We start from the raw sequence: 20,553 nt of genomic DNA on the forward strand, positions 1-20,553 counted from the left end.
TAGTGTTTTACATTCTCTGCAACATATTATCTTTAACCTGCCACCCAGTGAGCTCCTGATTGTGAAGAAAGGATAGATATGAGCACAAATTATTTAGAAATTCTTTCAGTAACTGATATTTATAAAGTCTAAAATAAATAGTTACACAAACATTAAAATATTTCACAATGATCAATCATATATTAGTTGATTTTTTTTCATCTAATTTATTTGTTAAAGTTCCTGCCTCCTCAGGCCAGAGATTTTACTTGACAATTTTTACCGTTGCTGACTAGATGGAAACACGTTGGATTTGGACTGTGAAATCAGGTGCTGTGCATTAGGACTGATTTCTACACATGTATTAGCATTGTTCAACCAACTGCAATAATAGATCTGTTTGTTTACATTAGTTTAAGACATAAGACATAGCAGCATTATTTTAGGCTATTCAGCCCATCAAGTCTGCTCTGCTATTTAATCATTGATATATTATTCCTCTCAACTCCATTCTCTCACCTTCCCCCAGTAACTTTTGATGCACTTAATAATCAATAGACAGACAGACAGACAGACATACTTTATTGATCCCGAGGGAAATTGGGTTTTGTTACAGCCGCACCAAGAACAGTGAAGAAATATCGCAATATAAAACCATAAATAATTAAATAATAATAAGTTAATCATGCCAAGTGGAAATAAGTCCAGGATCAGCCTATTGGCTCAGGGTGTCTAACACTCCGAGGGAGGAGTTGTAAAGTTTGATGGCCACAGGTAGGAATGACTTCCTATGACGCTCAGTGTTACATCTCGGTGGAATGAGTCTCTGGCTGAATGTACTCCTGTGCCTAACCAGTACATTATGGAGTGGATAGGAGTCATTGTCCAAGATGGCATGCAACTTGGACAGCATCCTCTTTTCAGACGCCACAGTCAGAGAGTCCAGTTCTACCCCCACAACATCACTGGCCTTACGAATGAGTTACACCTATCAACGTCTGCTTTAAATATAGCCAATGACTTGGCCTCCATTGGCAGCTGTGACAATGGATTCCAAAGATTAACATATTAGGCATGGAAACCAATGAGAATTATTTTGAGCATAATGTAGAAAGAATATGACTTAGCCCTCCTAAATCTGGATTGCTTTAACCATGCCCACTTATGATGAGAGATTTTGTTTGTATAATGCATTTATACTGCAAGGCTGTAAACAAACTGCAACAATAGATCTGTTTGTTTGCATTTTCTTTGTTGATGCTCAGCTGTTTTAAGAAAATAATTGAGGAAAAATTAGGGGGCAAATTTCAAAAAGCTTATTTAAGTGCAGTGGCTTAGAAATGCAATCATATAATATAATCTATTTCTAGACATGACATGATTCTTGTACATCTCAATCAAATCTTTTTTCACACTTCTTCACCTCAAGAAATGCAAGCCACAATTCTTCAGTCTAAGCTTTTAATAGATGTTGCATTCTTGATATACTTTCTAATTGTTTTTGAGCTCCTTGCATGGGTCCTCAATGCCTCAACTTATGAACTGCAGGACTGCCCATTCTTTATCATCGTCTCCCTAAACATTTCCTGCCACTTTTAAAGATTTGTGCATATTTGCCCGCAGATGAGTAGTATTTGGGACAGTGTTATTTATTCTATATTGTTTCCTTTTATTCCTCCTGCATCATCTCACATACCTCACATTATATTTCACGTGTGATGTGCTTTGTTTTCCACTGCTCTGTCCTAGAGTGGCTCACAGATGCTTATCATGCACTCGTACCTCTTTTGAACGTGCTATTCCCAGTCCTTAATCAATAAAAGGCAAAGAGAAGAACTTTAATAATTTCCTTCCAGTTTCCACCAACCCAAGATGCATCCCATCTGGATCAGGTGGAATTGGCCATCATCATAAGTGTCAGGAAATGTAAAGGAGATCTGACCCAAAAGCAGTGCAGCGGAGATGATCCAGCAGTGAATGATTACTTCAATAACAGACAACAAAATAACAAGCCACGAGGGGTCACAAAACAAGAGAGAACAGAAACTAAACACAACAGGCAACAAGGCAGGGAGACTTTAGGTGGGGAAGTGAAAGCTAGGAGCAAGCAGTAGAGGACATCTGATTCAATAGGTGTACAAGGACTTTTGGATGAGAACTGGGGTTGCAGATGGTGCATCTGGAATGAGCGACAGGTGAATCCTGTTCACTGGGTGGAGACTGGAAGGTGTACTGGATGGATGAACTCTAACATTTATAATCCCTCCCTCCCATCTCACTCCATCTTTCTCTCAATATTTTTCTCTTTGCCTCCATCTATCATCAACTTGCCATTGTCTTCCAATTCTACTCACCCTCCCCTCCCCTCTCCAACCTGATGCAACCTGTCCACTACCTTTCACCCCTCCTCAATCCACCTATCAGCATGGGATTCTGTGTCATTACTCCCCCTCCTTTGTATACTGCCCGACGTCCCTCTCCCTTCTCAGTTACACTGTTACCTGAAACAACAACAGTCCCTTTGCAGCCAACAGACTGAGTTTCTCCAGCAGGTTGGTTGTTGCTCCATATATAAGCTCCTGTATCTTCACCCTGGGACTGCACGGGCTTCCTCTGGCTCCAGTGGCATCCTTCCATTAGTAAATTGGTTTATTATTGACCCAACCATCAATGCAGGTAATTCCATTGCAAATCTGCATTGATGTTGCACAAGGGAAAATATCAACAAAATGCAGAATAAATTGCAACAGTTACAGAGGAGGTATAGTGCTGGCAGATGATAAGGTGAAAGGTCATAATGAGATAGATTGTGAGATCAAGAGTCTATCTTATCATATTAGGGGATCATTCAATAATCTTATAACAGTGTTACGAATGCAGCAGCAATGAATATGAAACTGAGACAGGGTTTAAAACAAATCCTGAGATTTATTAACCTCTGCTCAAAACTTAGAAAAGTAAACAAATGACTAACTTAACCAGAAGTTAACAGTTAGGCAGCGATATCTAACAAATAGTCAAACTTAGAAACTGTTCTTAACGAGTTCTCATCCAAGCACAGACTTAAAGTGATAAATTCAAAAGTCCATATAACCATATAACCATATAACAATCACAGCACGGAAACAGGCCATTCCGGCCCTCCTAGTCCGTGCCGAACTCTTAATCTCACCTAGTCCCACCTACCCGCACTCAGCCCATAACCCTCCACTCCTTTCCTGTCCATATACCTATCCAATTTTACCTTAAATGACACAACTGAACTGGCCTCTACTACTTCTACAGGAAGCTCATTCCACACAGCTATCACTCTCTGAGTAAAGAAATACCCCCTTGTGTTTCCCTTAAACTTTTGCCCCCTAACTCTCAAATCATGTCCTCTCGTTTGAATCTCCCCTACTCTCAATGGAAACAGCCTATTCACGTCAACTCTATCTATCCCTCTCAACATTTTAAATACCTCGATCAAATCCCCCCTCAACCTTCTACGCTCCAATGAATAGAGACCTAACTTGTTCATGTGATTTATACAGTCATTAAGGAGAGACTCCCCGAAACAACGATTCCTTCGAAGTAATGATGAATCTGCCGATCCCACAGCCGAGGGATGCCTTGTTCGAAGAAATCACGAGGAAATAAAAGGAACTGACCTTTTGTCTGGAGGGTGGTCACTGCACAAACCTTCCTGACCTTGCAGGGGTTGAACTCAAGTGTGCATGCTACAATCCCTGAACGAAGTCACAGAGGTCTATCATTCCCCAAAACCGCTGAATGACATTAACTTTATCCAATCCTTTGAACTCGGATAACTCTGGTAACGCCTTCACTCTCAGATACTGGACTGTAAGGGAAAAATGAACGTTCAACAAACAAAACCGGTGGAGCCTCCACAATTCTGACCGGCAACAACAACGTTACACAAAAATTAAAATGAGAACTGCGTCACAGATTGCGGGCTTAGTTTAAATACTGTTTGGAACATGCCATCGCGTGACATAACATCACCCCACGGTCATGAGACAATTACATCATCCCACTCACAAGACTGTTATATCACCCCACTGTCCCATGTTCAAACAGTGAATATGTAACAACAGCAAGATAGAAGCTGTCCTTTAAGGCTTTTGCCCGATGGGAGGAAGAAGAAGGAAACTGTCCAGGGTAGGTGGGATCTTTGATTAGGTCAACTCTTTTACTGAGGCTGTGAGAAATATAGACAGAGTCCATGGAGGCGAGGCTAGTTTTCATGATGTTCTAGGCTGCATCTGCAACTCTCTGAAGTTTCTTGCAGACACAGGCAGAGCAGTTGCCATACTAAGATGTGGTGCATCCAAGCAGGATGCTTTCCATAGTGTATTGATTAAAAATTGGTGAGGATCCAAGGGGACATGCTGAACTTCTTTAGCCTCCTACAGAAGTTGAGGTGCTAATGAGCTTCCTTGGCCATGACATCGATGGAATTGGACAAAGACACACTATCCTCAGTACTTGGAGCTGTCAACCCCCTTGACCTCAGCACCCACAATGTAAACAGGAGCATGTGCAATGTTCCAACAATTCACCCTCGTGACCCCACGTCAACCAACAGCACTTTTGTTTTGCTGACATTGAGGGGAAGTTTGTACTCATGACATCATGTCACTCGGCTCTCTATCTTCTCATTGTTATTGGAGATTTGCTCCACTACAGCGGTGTCATGTGCAGACTTGTAGATGGGGTTAGGGCAGAATCTGGCCACATAGTTGTGAGTGTATAGGACGTAAGGTAGAGGGCTGAGGATATAGTTTTGTGGGGCACCAGTTTTAAAAATAATTATGGTGGTGGTCTTGTTGCTTATCCTTACTGACAGTGTCAGGTAGTCAAGCATTCCATTGCAAAGGGAGGTGCTGAGTCCCAGGTCCAGGAGTTTGGAATTGAGTTTGCTTGGATTTATAGTATTGAAAAATATCTCAAAGACATGCATTTGCTAGGTTATTTGGACACCATAAGTTGGCTCTTTGTGAAGATGAGTAAGAGAATCTGGTGGGAATGAAATAGGTTTTGTATAAATGGCCACTTGATGACTGGTGTGGACTCAATGGGCTGAAGGGTTTTTTCTGTGTTGTATGACTCCATGATTATAAAGATATTAAAATCAAATAAAAGCTTTCATATTATTTACTTAAAAAGGTAATTTTAAAACAATAAATAAAACCAGCTGAACACAAAACACTGAAATAATAACATCATTACACAAAATACAAATAGTTAAAAAGAAACACTTACCTCAATCTTCCCTCTTGTGCCACGTCATTTCTGTTTGTATGAATGGCTTGTGCTTTCAGTACTTAGTCTTGGCCAGCAGAGACTCTGCAAACAGTTTCCCCACTGTAAATGCTGGGGAGTTCCGGTTACTTCATGCTTCATTGTTGGACTCATGCCAGGTTTGACCAGTGAGTTTAGGACTTCCCAGTTTCCACTAAAGTCCTGGATGTTCTGGTGCTTATGCTGAGAAGTACTGGCATTCCTGTGTTGAACTGTCAACAAACTGTGGCCCAATGTTGTTGGAAATAATTGCACGAGGCAGTCTGTTGAAATACAGGCTGGTCCGAGGAGCTTTGTGGTCTTGGAGTCTATTTCAGAACAAGGCGGGAAGACTGTTCAGGAACTTCCTGACATATCAGGTAAAGTTGCATGTTGCTAGAACATTGTCAAGAAATTGCACCATTGCACACATGGAATTACCTAATGCTGAGCTTGTGAAATTGCTCCGATGTACCACTCTCTGTAATCCTGACCTTGACCAAAGTTACAAGTGTCCTAATATAAGTCGCATTCTCTGCTTCTTCCTGTTCCCCAGCTCTTCAAATCAAGATATTCCACCACTTTTTAAATGCCTACTGCTGTTCTGGGTGTTCTGGGAGGCATTTAGATTGTACTAAGAACATGCGTCCAATTAGCTACTGTATAACTAATTTGCTACTAACTTTTTAAATTATGTCTTAAAATAATAACAGTTGAAATAAGTCTTGTCCATTGTGACATGAGGAGAATCATTTCCTTTGACTTTTCCCCTCTCAGTCACATCGAAGAAACACATTTGACAGTTTCAACAAATTACTATTTGCTCTTGAACAACTATTTCAACGGAGATCTCCAAGGACTGAATCTGCAGTTCATATTACAGTGAATGCAAAATCCCTGTCTTCCTGAAAATTTGTTCTTCATTTCTAGAATTTATACCAGGCCATCTAACGAGCCACTGCTTGGTATGCAGTATTACCTAGTGATGGCCTCATAAGGAAAATAAGGTTAGGATTTTCATGGAACTTGAAGCAGTACGGTCAGTTTGCATCAGAAAGATTATTAAATTTTTAAATAGTATAAAATTGCTTCTGATATACTAAATTATCATAGCAACAATAAAGTTAATTATATTTTAATTTTATTAATATATCAGGGTACAATGATATGAAGGCTACAGAAAATGATGTAATATGTAAGTGCATTGAAGGAGGTTGAAGATGACATAGATGGTTAGAACAACTCAGTATGTATGGGGCTGGGGGGGATAGGGATGATTCGTGTGACTCCTGAGTGGTGAATCTTGTTGTCTAATATTGGATATGAATAATATTTGTTGCTTGAAGGTTGTTAGTTCCTCAGGCACAGTGTCCATTGTATGTAGTGCTCTTGCATGAAGAGGAAATATCTTGTTTTAAACTCCTTGTATTTCAGGCAATTCTCATCACATTCTGCAGAAGGACTTCTTTTAGGAAGGAATGGAGTAAACATACATACTGTATATATATTTCTTATGTCAGCCACCTCTGATATTTGGCGATGGTACATCCTGTGCAGTGGCTTGTCCTGCCATGGCCTCTGGTCCTCTGGCTCTGCTTCACCCACTTCCATTTCCATGTCCCCTGCCTGCTGTCTGAAGTATCCTCTAGCAGGTTGTCCTTAGGGGCCATCTTCCTGACATACTCATGGATGTTTCATACTTCTTCCAGGACAGTGGCCTTGACACCTCCACGTCTCCATCCTCCTTTATTCCGGCGGGTGTACAGTCACTCAATGTTGGACTTCGGGTGGGATCCGCCATGTATTGTTAGTAGTTGATGGGTGTTGATGTCAGCAGCTTCCAGTTTGTTCCTTGGCCAGCACACTATTGTGGCTGGGTATCTCATGACTGGTAGGGTGAATGCGTTGATGACTCTGATCTTGTTCTTCCCATCCAGCTGGCTTTTTTGAACCTGTCTCACTCTTTGGAGGTGCGTGGATGTTGCAGCCTTCCTTGTGTTCATGCACCTGCAGGATCCCCAGGTACTTGTAGCCTTCAGGTAACTCGACTCCTTCAGTCTTGATGAGTTTGCCTCTTTTCATAACTGCTGGTACAGTACATAGTAAAAATGAGACAATGTTTTTTCATGGTGTTACATGACACAGTACAAAAACTAGACTGAACTATGTAAAAAAAACAGCGAAAATAAAACTACACAAGACTACAGACCTACCCAGGACTGCATAAAATGCACAAAACAGTGCAGGTGTTACAATAAGTAATAAACAGGACATTAGGCACAGTAGAGGGCAGTAAGGTGTCAGTCCAGGCTCTGGGTATTGAGGAGTCTGATGGCTTGGGGGAAGAAACTGTTACATCGTCTGGTCGTGAGAGCCCGAATGCTTCGGTGCCTTTTCCCAGATGGCAGGAGGGAGAAGAGTTTGTATGAGGGGTGCATGGGGTCCTTCATAATGCTGTTTGCCTTGCGGATGCAGTGTGTGGTGTAAATATCTGTAATGGTGGGCAGAGAGACCATCCAGCTGCACTTTTCCAGTCCAAATGACATCCTGATGTCTCTGCTGTACATCCATGTCAGGAAGTCAATGTCTCTCTAATGGCAGGGCTGAGGGATGGCACAGGGGCACTGCTCCTGGCTGCAAAAGAACAGACGCTGAGCACAAGAGCAATAGAAGCAGGGATCTATCACACCAGACAAGACCCAAGATGCAGACTGCACAAGGAATCTGCTGAAACCATCCAGCACATAGTAACAGGGTGCAAGATGCAGGCAGGGACAGCATTCACTGAACGGCACAACCAAGTTGCAGGAATTGTGTACAGGAACATCTGCACTGAGTATGGATTGGACACTCCCCAGTCCAAATGGGAAACACCCAAGAAGGTAGTTGAGGATGACAGAGCTAAGATCCTGTGGGACTTCCGAAAACCGACTGATGATCAGGTACTGGCCAACTAACCAGACGTAGTGATACTGGACAAGGAACAGAAGAAAGCAATATTAATAGATGTGGCAATCCTGAATGACAGTAACATCAGGAAGAAAGAATATGAGAAGCTGGAGAAGTACCAGGGTTTGAAAGCAGATAGAAAGGATGTGGAAGGTTAAAGCCAGAATAATCTCAATGATGATAGGAACACTTGGAGCTCTGACACGTGGACTGGGAGAGTGGCTCCAACAAAACTCTGAGATTTTGGTTGAGAAGAGCGCACTACTAGGAACAGCAGGACCCTCAGGACCCCAGTCCTCTGGTAGAGGACCCAAGATTGAGGGAAAAATGCACAGATACACCACCCATAAGGGGTGTGATAAAAGTATATAAATATCTAGCTCTGGGGATGAGGATGGAAAGCAACTACAGTAAGAAGTAGCAAAGTTATTTGGTGTAACTAACTGTGACAAGAGCAGGTGCAATCATGAGCAGAAGGAAGAAAGGTGGTGCACACAAAATGGATTGCAAATAAAATAACAGCCTCATAGCTGTAACCCTTGACCCTTAGTCTAACAACACCATTCACTTGGAAAAACATGTATGTTCTTATGGTGTATGAATTGAAACGCTCCAATATTTTGCTGTATCCTTTGAGATTTCCTGTGCACTGACTTGGTCTTCCATTTTGTGCCATGCACTGCTCATACAGCTATGAGCCTGTTATTTTATTTGCTACTTCTTACTGCCATGGTTGTTTTCCTTCCCCATACCTAAAGTGGGATATACGTGTGTGTATATACAGGTATGTATATATATTAAGATAAGGCGGGTGTAGATTTGTATTGGATCGAATATTAGATGTTTTCAGTAATTACTGAAAGAAAAAATTTTGTCTTCAGAACTTTGCATGAAACAGTACAAACTACCTCAAGAAGAATGCATAATAAATTCTGAAAATTGAGATGCTGGGAATACTCAGATAGGTTGTCAGCATCTATAAAGGATAATCACTGCTTGCTGTTTTAATTCCAACAAAGAGTCTTTAGCGTTTTTCAGACCTTGATTGGTCTATTTTGCAGTTCCAGCGCTTTCTGCTTTTACTTTCAAAAGAATTAAGCTGGGCCTGTCAGCAGCAACTAGCACTTAAATTCCATTTATTAATGTAGTAAGACACCTCAAAATTGTCCTCAAATGGAGCAAATTATTGCATCTGCCAGAAACAGTGGAAGGTTAGGGGGCAGTAATCAAAGGCATTGTCAAAGAAGTTAGACTTGAGGAGGCTGTCAAAGCAGGATCTAAATGAAACATGGCTGATTAGTTTGTGAAGAGAGTTTCAGAGCATGATGGCTAAAGGTAATGCTGCAGATGTAGTGGGGGGGGGGGTGCTGTTTTGTTTGGACTTAGAAGCGTAAAAAATATATGCTGGAAATCTGTTCTAAAGGCTCTTGCATAAACTGAAAGAAATGGTAGGGAGAGACAATTACGAAAGGGTGAAATAAAGGAAGACTTGCATTTTGTGTAACGTCTTTCATCCCTGCAGCACATCCTGAAGAATCTGATAACCACTGAGGTACTATTTGAAGTCTAGTCACTGTTTAATGTAGGAAACATGGCAGCTGTGGTATTTAGTGTGTACAGAAGGGAAAGGAAACATAACATAACAGAAATGCAGAATGCCTTCAAAGCATGTAGACAATTGAACAGCCAACTGATATGCATTTTGCCCAACCTATGAAGTGTAGGGAATACAGATGTTAGACTGATAATGGCTAATCTATGTTAATATTTTAATGATGCAGCATGAGAGATAAACGTTGGCTTGCACACCAGGCCAGCACACTAGCTCTTCTTTAATGCCATGCCTTTGGACTTGTATATCTAACTGAAATGATATATAGTCGTTGGTGTAACATTTTATTCAAAAGACTACACCAGCAATACGGCAAGGCCTCTTCAGTACTGCACTGAAGTATAAACTTGGGTTATGAACTCAGGTTTCTGTAGTGGGACTTGAACCCAAAATCTATTGATTCAAAATTAAGACTGTGAACTCTTGAGGTTACACAAGGATGGCTCTGGATCTTTAAAACAAAGTGGTCAGCTGAGATCAGCAAAGCCAGGGATGGCATTTGAGAGTGTCTTAGTGTGTTAAATGACATTGGGGTTGTCTTAAATATTCATACTACTTCAAAGATGCATTTAATGTCAGAGAAATGTATACAATATACATCCTGAAATAATTTTTCTTCATAACCATCCATCAAAACAGAGGAATGCCCCAAAGAATGAATGACAGTTAAATTTTAGAATCCCAAAGCCGCCCCGCTTCCCCCTCCCACGCGTAAGCAGCAGCAAAGCAACGAACCCCCTCCTCCACCAGCAAAAAAAAAGCAACGGCACCCTCCACCGAGCACTCAAGCATGCCCCAAAGCATCAATAAATACAGACTTGCAGTACTCCAAAGACTACTCGTTCACTCAGCATTCGACAGACCACAGACTCTCTCTCTCTCTAATAATGGAAAAAGAAATGCCTTCATTTCACAGCAAGAGGGAAGTCATAACAAACAACTCACTGATTTACGATGTTAAAAGTCCGTTGCGTCGCTTTCACTGAGCTCTGTGCCCAAAGAACTCTGGTCTCTGCGCACACAGCCAGCAGCTAGCTCGCTGCTTTCAATGTTCCATCTTCCACGACACACCGAATTCCTGCAGAGGCACCGACCTCCGGTCCGCCCACCTCCAGAGTCATGAAATTCCAGAACTCCAAAGGTGAGCTAATCTCCGAGGCCGCATCCTTGGCATATTGAATAACGGCTGGTCGTGAAACCCCGAGAGCGGGTCCCATTCCTGCAAAGAACCGAAGTCAGCGGGTAACTACAGGTCAGGGTCTTCAAAAAAACCGTGAAAGGGAAAAATAGAAATATTGAAGATAGAAATAGAGCTGTTTCCGAAGATGCAAGCAAAGGAGTCGCTGTTAGGGGCTAAGCTTCTCCTCCTCCTCCTGTTATACTTAGAAATATGTCACTGCTTTGTACCATAAATAATATACTGCAAAAGTGATGAAACATGGACTATTCTTGAAATATCCATGTCCTAAGCTTAGTCAAATAAAATCTTATTTATTCATTGAGATAGAGCGCGGAATAGGCCCTTCGGGCCCTTCGAAGGGTCACTTCCCCGCCATTCCCCCAACTTAATCTAAGCCTAATCATGGGATAATTTACAATGACCAATTAACCTACCAACCAGTATGCCTTGGGGGAGGAAACCAGAGCACCCAGAGGAAACCCACCTGGTCACAAACTTCTTACAGGCAGTGGCAGGACTTGAAGCCAGGTTGCTTGTACTGTTATCCATTGTGCTAACCACTACACTACATGCCATACCTTACATGCAAATTGTTAACAGAAGATGAATATAGTCATTAGCTCTGTAATGAGTATATCCTACACTCCCTCTGCCAGAAGAAGCGGGATCTCCCAGTAGACACCCATTTTAATTCCACCTCTCATTACCATTCCAATATGTCAATACATGGCCTCCTCTACTGTCGTGATGAGGCCACATTCAGGTTGGAGGAACAACACCTTGTATTCCATCTGGGTAGCCTCTAACCTGATGGCATGAACATTGATTTCTCAAACTTCTGGTGATGCCCCTCTCCCTTCACCTTCCCCATCCCCTTTTCCCTCTCTCATCCTTGCCTCTCCTTGCCTGCTCATCACCTCTCTGGTGCTCCTCCCCCTTTTCTTTCTTCCATGGCCTTCTGTCTCCTCAGACTCCAGCCCTGTATCTCTTTCACCAATCAACTTCCCAGCTCTTTACTTCATCCCTCCCTCTCCCAGTTCCGTCAATCATTTGTGTTTCTCTCTCCCCTCCCCCACTTTTTAAATCTACTCCTCATCTTTTTTTTCTCCAATCCCGCCAAAGGGTGTTGGTCCAAAATGTCAGCTGTGCTTTTTCCCATAGATGCTGTCTGGCCTGCTGAACTCCTCCAGCATTTTGTGTGTGTTACCTGTATTCAGTATTGTTGGTTCTGATTTTGTAGTATTGATTCAAAGCTTACACTTTAAGGTGACCACAGTTGATAACCATCTTCTCTCTGGGCCCAAAGCTTCATTACTCCAGTAGCCCCTTTGTAGCATTGAAGTTAATAATTTTAAATAATGCTTCTGTGCAGATTTGAAAACAAAACATGGGGTTAGTAATGCATTAAATTAAGAAGCTGTCTGCTTTAAGTAAATATAAAGAAACCAAGCTACAGGTATATAATAAAGCAAGCAATGTAGATATGTTTATTTGCACACATTGTAAAAACAATTGATTAGCACCTTCTGCCTTCTCACTGGTACCCAATATGGAATCCAGGTAAAAGCTGTCCCTTTAAACCAGGGATTCCCAACCTTTTTTATGTCATGAACCTCTACCATCAACTGGGAACTTCTGCCTTAAACTAATGAACTTTCAGTTGCCAGGCCAAATAGAGAAGAACTCATACTATTAACCATCGTCCCTTGACATTCAGTGACATCACCATCACTGAACCCCTACTATCAACTGTTTAATCCATATAAACACTGTGGCTACCAGAGCAGGTCAAAGGCTAGGAATCCCGTGGCGTGTAACTCACTTTCCGACTCCCCAAAGCCAGTTCACCATCTACAAGGCTCAGGTCAGGATTGTAATGAAATAGTTGTCACTCGCCTGGATGAGTGCAGCTCCATCAATACTCAAGAGGCTTGACACCATCCAGTACAAGGGAGCGCACTTGATTGGTACCCCTTCCACAAGCATCTAATCTCTCCACCATCGACAAACAGTTGCAGCAGTGTGTACTAGCTACAAGATGCACTGCAACAACACACCAAAGTACCTACGGCAACACCTTCCAGACCCACAACCACTACCATCTAGAGGGACAAGAACAGTAGATACCTGGGAACACCACCACTTGGAAATCTCCCTCCAAGCCACTCACCATCCTGACTTGGAAACATATCACCGTTCCTTCATTGACACTGGGTCAAAATCATGGAATTCCCTCCCTAACAGCACTGTGGGTGTCCCTACACCTCAGGAACTGCAGTGGTTCAAGAAGGCAGCTTATCACCACCTTCTCAAGGGAAACTAGGAGTAGTCAATACATGCTGGCTTAGCTGCTGATGCCCACATCCCATAAATGAAAAAATAAAAAATAAATGGAATACATGTCTCTTTATGTTATATGTCAATGATCTGGATGACTGAATTGATAGCTTTGTGGCCAAGTATGCGGATAATATGATTATAGGTGGAGGGGCAGGTAGTGTTGAGGAAGCAGAGAGGCTACAGAAGGACTTAGACAGATTAGGAGACTGGGCAAAGAAATGACAGATGGAATAGTGGCAGGAAGTGTATGGCCATACACTTTGGTAGAAGAAATAATAGCTTAGACTATTTTCTAAATGGAGAGAAAACTCAAAAATCTGAGGTGCAAAGGGCTTTGGGAGTCCTTGTGCAGGATTCCCTAAAAGTTAATTTGCAAGTTGAGTTGGTGGTGAGGAAGGCAAATGCGTTATTAACATTTGTTCAAGAGGACAAGAATATAAAGCAAAAATGTAATGTTGTGTCTTTAGATAGCACTGGTGAGGCCTCACTTGGAGTTTTCAGCTCCTCATCTAAGAAAGGATGTACTGACATTGGAAAATATTCAGAGGAAGTTCACAAAAATGAACGGCTTGTCATATGAGGATCATTTGATGGTTCTGGGCCTTTACTCACTGGAATTTAGAACTATGATGGGGGATTTTATTGAAACCTATCAAATGTTGAAAGGCCTTAATGGAGTAGATATGGAGAGGATGTTTCCTGTAGTGGGGGAATCTAAGACCAGAGGACCCAGCTTCAGAATAGAGGAACATCCATTTAGAATGGAGATTTGGAGGAATTTCTTTAGCCAGAGTGTGGTGAATCTGTGGAATTTATTGCCATAGGCAGCTGTGGAGGCTGCCTTTATGTATATTTAAGGCAGAAGTTGATATTTTTTTGATTAGTCAGGGCATGAAGGGATACGGGGAGAAGGCAGGAGATTTGAGTTGAGAAGAAAGTAGATCAGCAATGATAAAATGGTGGAGCAGTCCCAATGGGCCAAATAGCCTAATTCTGCTCCTACATCTTATGGTTTTAATGTGAAAGTAATTGAACTGGATTTTTTTTTTGCACTGACGAATAAGATTTCCGATAATCCCATCTGATCAGATCTAAATCCACAGGTGCCATCCCTGAAATCAGATTCAAATCCCAATACTTCCCTGACAGTTGAAACACATTCTGCTCTTACCCAAACACTCTGGTGAACTTAGTTTTGTCAAAGAGGTGGCCTCTAAGAAATGTTTCAAAGAAAGAAAGAACAGAAAGAATTGGACGTTTACATTGGAACTTCCAGAGCCTAGGGGCCTAGTTAACAATGGTGGAATGATTACTGTTTGGGACTAGCAAAATGCCTGAATTGGAGGAGTGCTGAGGTGTCAGAGGGTTACAAAATCAGAGAGAGGGCAGACAATGGAGGAAGTGGAAATTATGGATGAGATTTTGGAATTGGAACCCTACTCACTTGGGGGCCAAGTTAGGTCAGTGATCATGTGGTGATAGGTGAAGGAGACAGGTGCCATTTAGGAATTTGGCAGAAGAATTTTGGGCCACCTTGTGTTCATAAAAGGTGTAAGACAGGAGGAGACCAGAACTGCATTGGAATGGCTTGACCCAGAAGTAACAACAGTATGAATGAAGGTCTCAACAGCAGATGAGCTGAGGGTAGTGGAAGTCTTAATGATGATGTGAATAAGTGAATAGAAGCTTAAGATGGCAACCAATATGTCATTAAATTTGTGCAGCCTGTTTTGAGTTCAGACAATAACCAGAATGGAATCAGTGGATAGAGAATGGGGCCTGATAGGGGACGAAAGACAATGGCTTTGGTCTTCCTAATGTCCATTTGGTGAAACTGGATTTGTCTTCCTCTCACTGGAACCTGATTATAATCCCTCCATGTTTAATGGCCAAGTTTGTGGTGCAGGCTTGAAGGGCCGAATGGCCTACTTCTGCACCTATTTTCTATGTTTCTATGTTTTCACCAGGGAAGAACTAAACTCTGGATTATTTCTCTTTTATTTTTTTTATCTCAAAGAACAGTTGTAGCACAGAGCAAGGCTATTCAGAAGATTCTGTTTGCACTAGAACAATGGATTAGATCCATCTGCTGGACCTTTCTTTGAGAGCTACCAAAAAATCTGCAGGCTGTTTATTCCAGATTCTAACCACATGTTGCATGAATCTTTTTTCCTTTGTGCTGCTTTTAATTCTCTGCCCCTTTATTTTATGTTTGTGACATCTAGTTCTTGATTCCTGCACTAAAGCTAAATCTCCAACTCTCCATTCTGTCATCATCCCTTTTCTATCGAAGTTCCACTTGCCTTCTTTACAGGAACCAGTCATAGATTTGTTCTCTATGCTTGTTAATCATCCCAGGAAGTATTCTCATAAATCTTTTCTGGATTCTGCCTTCACATATTTCCACCATTGAACTGACTGGAATGGAACACAATTCTCCATACAAGGCTGAACTAAAGCTTTATGAAAGACCAGCATGACCGTTCATATTCCAAGATCCTTTGATGCATCCTAGAATTGAGCATTCAGCCCTGACATTTACAATTATTTGCACATATATATCCTCAGGACCCTTTGCTTCTGCACCTTTTAAAGAATAGTGTCCTTTATTTTATCAAACCTCTTTTCATTCTTCTTACCAGCATCTCACATCTCTCCACATTAAACTGTTATATTTGATTTGAAGTTTCTTTTTTTTTTGTAATTTATTTTTTTATTGAAGTTCATCATCAAACAAACATTTCCATAAGATGTATTTCAGACATTGTACATAAATATCATATAATCATATATATCACAAATCTCCACAAAGTATTTATCTGAGGTATACACTTATAGAAAAGAGTGGAACGAAAAACCAAGCAAAAAGAAAGAACTATGTACAAGTAGGGAGTGATTTTTTTTTTACAACAGATTCATTGATTTGTGAGAATAAAATCAGGCCTATGAGGCATTATGTAATTAAACCATTTTTCCCAGTATGTAACAAATTGTTCCAGCTTATGATTAACAGACGCTGTTATCTTTTCCATTTTGTAAATGTCCATTGTAATTTCCATCCATGTATTTAAAGTTGGGCTCTCCTGTGATAACCATTTCCTAGTAAGAGTCTTTTTACCAGCCACCAACAGTATATTCATTAAATATTTATCTCTTTTCAACCATTCTTGAGGTATATATCCAAAATATATGGTCTTACTCTCCAAGGGTATTTCACATTTAAAGATGTCTTGTAGGGCATTGTGTAACCCCCTCCAATAGTTTTTGATAACAGGACAGTCCCAAAAAATATGATAATGATTTGCATTTTGATTTCCACAATTTCTCCAGCAAACAGGAAGGCTACTATCATAATGGGATTTCTGAGAGGGTGTAATAAACTATCTTATCAAGTTTTTCCATCCAAACTCCCTCCATTTCTGTGAACTGGTACACTTCCATTGAGATCTCCATATTGTTGTCCATTCTTCCTCAGATATAATTATCCCTCCTTCCTTCTCCCATTTTGTTTTAATGTATGAAGTCGAATGTATTTTAAGATTTGACAACCTCTTATACATGCTTGAAATGATTCTACTACCATTATCTGAATTATATGTTTTTCTAAAGAACTCTATCAAGCATGTATTATAGAATTATAATACATATAGTTACATTTTTAAGCATCTTATTAACGTATTGTCGCATCTGTAAATACCGATAAAAATCTTGTTTTTCTAATAAGTGTTTCTCTTTAAGCATTTCAAAACTGAACAGTGTTCCTTCTTTCATTATGTTGCAAAGAACTGTTATTCCTTTAGCTGTCCAGTCCTTAAATCTAGCATCCAATTTATTTGGTGTAAAATCCGAGTCATATGCACGCCATTTAAGAATTGCAATATCTCCCTCTAGATTATATTCTTTTATAGTAGTTTTCCATATTTTAAGAGTTGATTTCACCCATGGGTTATCAATAGTATTTATGTACCTTTGCAGGTTGTTATCAGCCAAAATTGCTTGTATGGGGATGGGAAGTACCCGCTCCTCAATGTTTTTCCATTGAGCATCATATGATGGGTTGCACCAACATATCACAGCTCTCAACTGTGCTGCAAAATAATAATCTCAAAGAGAAGGCAAGCCCCATCCCCACTTTTCCTTTGCTAACTGCCAAGTTTTGAGATGAACTCTGGGCCTTTTACCCTGCCAAATATACCTTGATAACATCTTGTTCCATTCATTGAATTGATTTTGATTAATCTCTATTGGTAGGGTCTGAAAGAGATATAATAGTCTGGGCAGTACATTCATTTTAATAGACTCAATCCTTGAACTGAGACTGAGAAAAGGAATCAGGTTCCATCTTGCCACATCTTCCTTAATTTTTTAATATAAAGGCTGATAATTACATTCTGATAATTTTGCCAAATCTTTTGGTATAATGATGCCCAAATATTTGAAAGGCTCTGTGTGCCATGCCCAGGGGTATCGAATTTCAATTTCTCTTGGTGGGCTATAGTAATATTAAAGTAATTGGGTTTTATCTATATTGATCTTGTATCCTGATAATTGACCATATTGTTCAAAGGATTGCATCAATTTAGGCAAAGAGTATGTTGGTTGCCCTAGATAGATCAAGATGTCATCCGCATAACAAGCTAATTTATGCTCTGTCCCTTTAATAGTAATTCTCCTGATATCTTCATTCTGTCTGATGTATTGAGCTAATGGTTCCAGATATAATGCAAAGAGTAGTGGTGACCATGCACAACTCTGTCTCGTGCCCCTTTCAAGGGTAAGACTATTTGATAAATATCCATTGATTTTAATCCTAGCAGCAGGATTGTCATATAATGTCTGTATAGTTTTAATAATTGTGTCTTGGAAACCAAATCTATGTAAAACTCTGTAAAGGAAATTCCAATGAACCAAATCAAATGCTTTTTCAGCATTCACACTTATCACTATTGCTTCAATTTTATTTTTTTGTATATGATCCATAATGTGGAGTGTCCTTCTTATATTGTCTTGTGTCTGGCGTTGTCGTATAAAACCTGTCTGATCATTACGTATCAGTATGGGTAGAAACTCCTCTAATCATTTGGCCATGATGGAGGTAAATAACCTATAATCTACATTAAGAACGGGTATTGGTCTAAATGACCCGCATTCCATTTTATCCTTGCCTTCTTTCGGTATAGCTGAGATTATCGCTTCCTTCCAACTCGGTGGCATTTAAGCCTTTTTTAGAGCCCAGTTCAGTGTGGGGAGTAAAACAGGAATTAACTCATTTTTAAATTCTTTGTACCACTCTGCCGTATACCCATCTGATCCTGGTGACTTGCTTAATTTAAGCCTATTAATTGCAGCTTTTAATTCAACTTCAGTTATATCAGCAGTCATCGTTCTATTTTGTTCTTTGCTTGAAGTGGGTAACTCTAGAGAATTCAAGAAGGTGTCAATTTGGGTTATGCTTCCCCCTGGATCTTTGGAATATAGAGTTTTGTAAAACACTTCAAAAGCTTCTTGAATTTCACTTAGCTTATTTTTTTTTAATCATTTTTGTTCTTGGGTCCCTAATTCTATGAATTGTATTTTCTGCTATCTTTTTTTTCAGTTTCCACGCCAGTATTTTCATAGATTTCGATCCACTTTCATACTGTCTCTGTTTCAGAAACAATAAGTTTTTCCTGATTTCTTGCGTAGCCAAATTATTTATTTCATCCCTAATTCTTCTAATTTCCCCTAATGTATCTTGTGCCAAATTCAATTTGTGTTTTTTCTCTAGTTCCTTCAGCCTATTTTGTAATTCCTCTAATGTTTTATTGCTTATTTTTTTCTTATATGAAGATATCGCTATAATTTTCCCTCTTAAGACCACCTTCAGAGTATCCCATAACATGGGAGGTGAAACCTCTCCATTATCATTAAATTCTAAGTAGAGACCAATTTCTTTTTTAATTTGTTCCTTAAAGTATGGATCATTGAGTAGACTTGAATTTAGTTTCCAAATAGTATTCTTTGGTTGTAGGTCAAAATCAACAGATAAATATATAGGTTCTATTGTCCCAATTCCACAGGTGTTTATTTTGTCTTTGTCTTTTCCAAATGTTATGAAATAGTCTATTCTTGTATATACAGAATGGGGAGCAGAATAATGAGTGTAATCCCTTCTGTCAGGGAAAAGGTCCCTCCATATATCAATTAAACCAACATCCTCAAAAAGTGTATTAACTTTCTTGTGTAAAGATTTTGTTTCATAGGTTTTTCTATTGGAAGAGTCTAAGTTTGGTTGTAATTGTAAATTTAAGTCTCCCCCACATATCAGGAGACCTTCTGTTTCTGTTACCATAATATCAGTAATTTTCTGAAAGAAACCAATATTACTTCCCGGGGGTGCGTATATATTCAATAGAGTAACTGAATTGCTGTCTATATTCCCCCTTACCAGAATATATCTGCCCTCTTTATCTCCCATTTTGAATACTTTTTCAAAATTTACCGTACTTGAGATAAGAATAGCAACTCCTCTCCTATGTCCTGATTTATATGAGGAGAAAAACAGATTAGAGAAGCCCGTGCTCTTTAGTTTTTTATGCTCATTATCACTTAAATGAGTTTCCTGTAAATATACTACATGGGCTTGTTCTTTTTTCATTTTGGATAAAATTCTCATGTTTGATTAGATTTAATAGCCCATTGACATAAAAAGAAATGAATTTTACCTTGTCCTTAGCCATCTGTATTTATCTGTCAATGTATCATTGAAATTAGAATAAAACTTAATTGATCTACTCCCTGAACAAATAAGAACCAAGAAACACAAATAATAACAAAAATGGCAATGAACGTGTGATTCCAAGGCTGAGGTCTCTAGTAGATGACCCTGTGTTGAGCTAGAGGAAATGTCTAGCTGTGGGGGATAACCCCTCCTTGTGAGTTGAGGGCCCCCATTGCAGTATTCATAAAAGTCAGTGAACAAATCCATTACACAGAAAAGGTTTCCCTGTGTACTCCTCCTATATATACATATATATATATATATATATATATATATATATATATATATATATATATACATATGCACACACACACACACACACACACACACACACACACACACACACACACACACACACACACACACTCACTCATTACATATATGCACATATATATATTCTCATTTTGGTGGGGAAAAAGGAGTAAGTGAGCGAATAAAGAATAACAACCA

This window comes from Hemitrygon akajei, chromosome 2, assembly GCF_048418815.1.
Source record: "Hemitrygon akajei chromosome 2, sHemAka1.3, whole genome shotgun sequence".
Classification (NCBI taxonomy): domain Eukaryota; kingdom Metazoa; phylum Chordata; class Chondrichthyes; order Myliobatiformes; family Dasyatidae; genus Hemitrygon; species Hemitrygon akajei.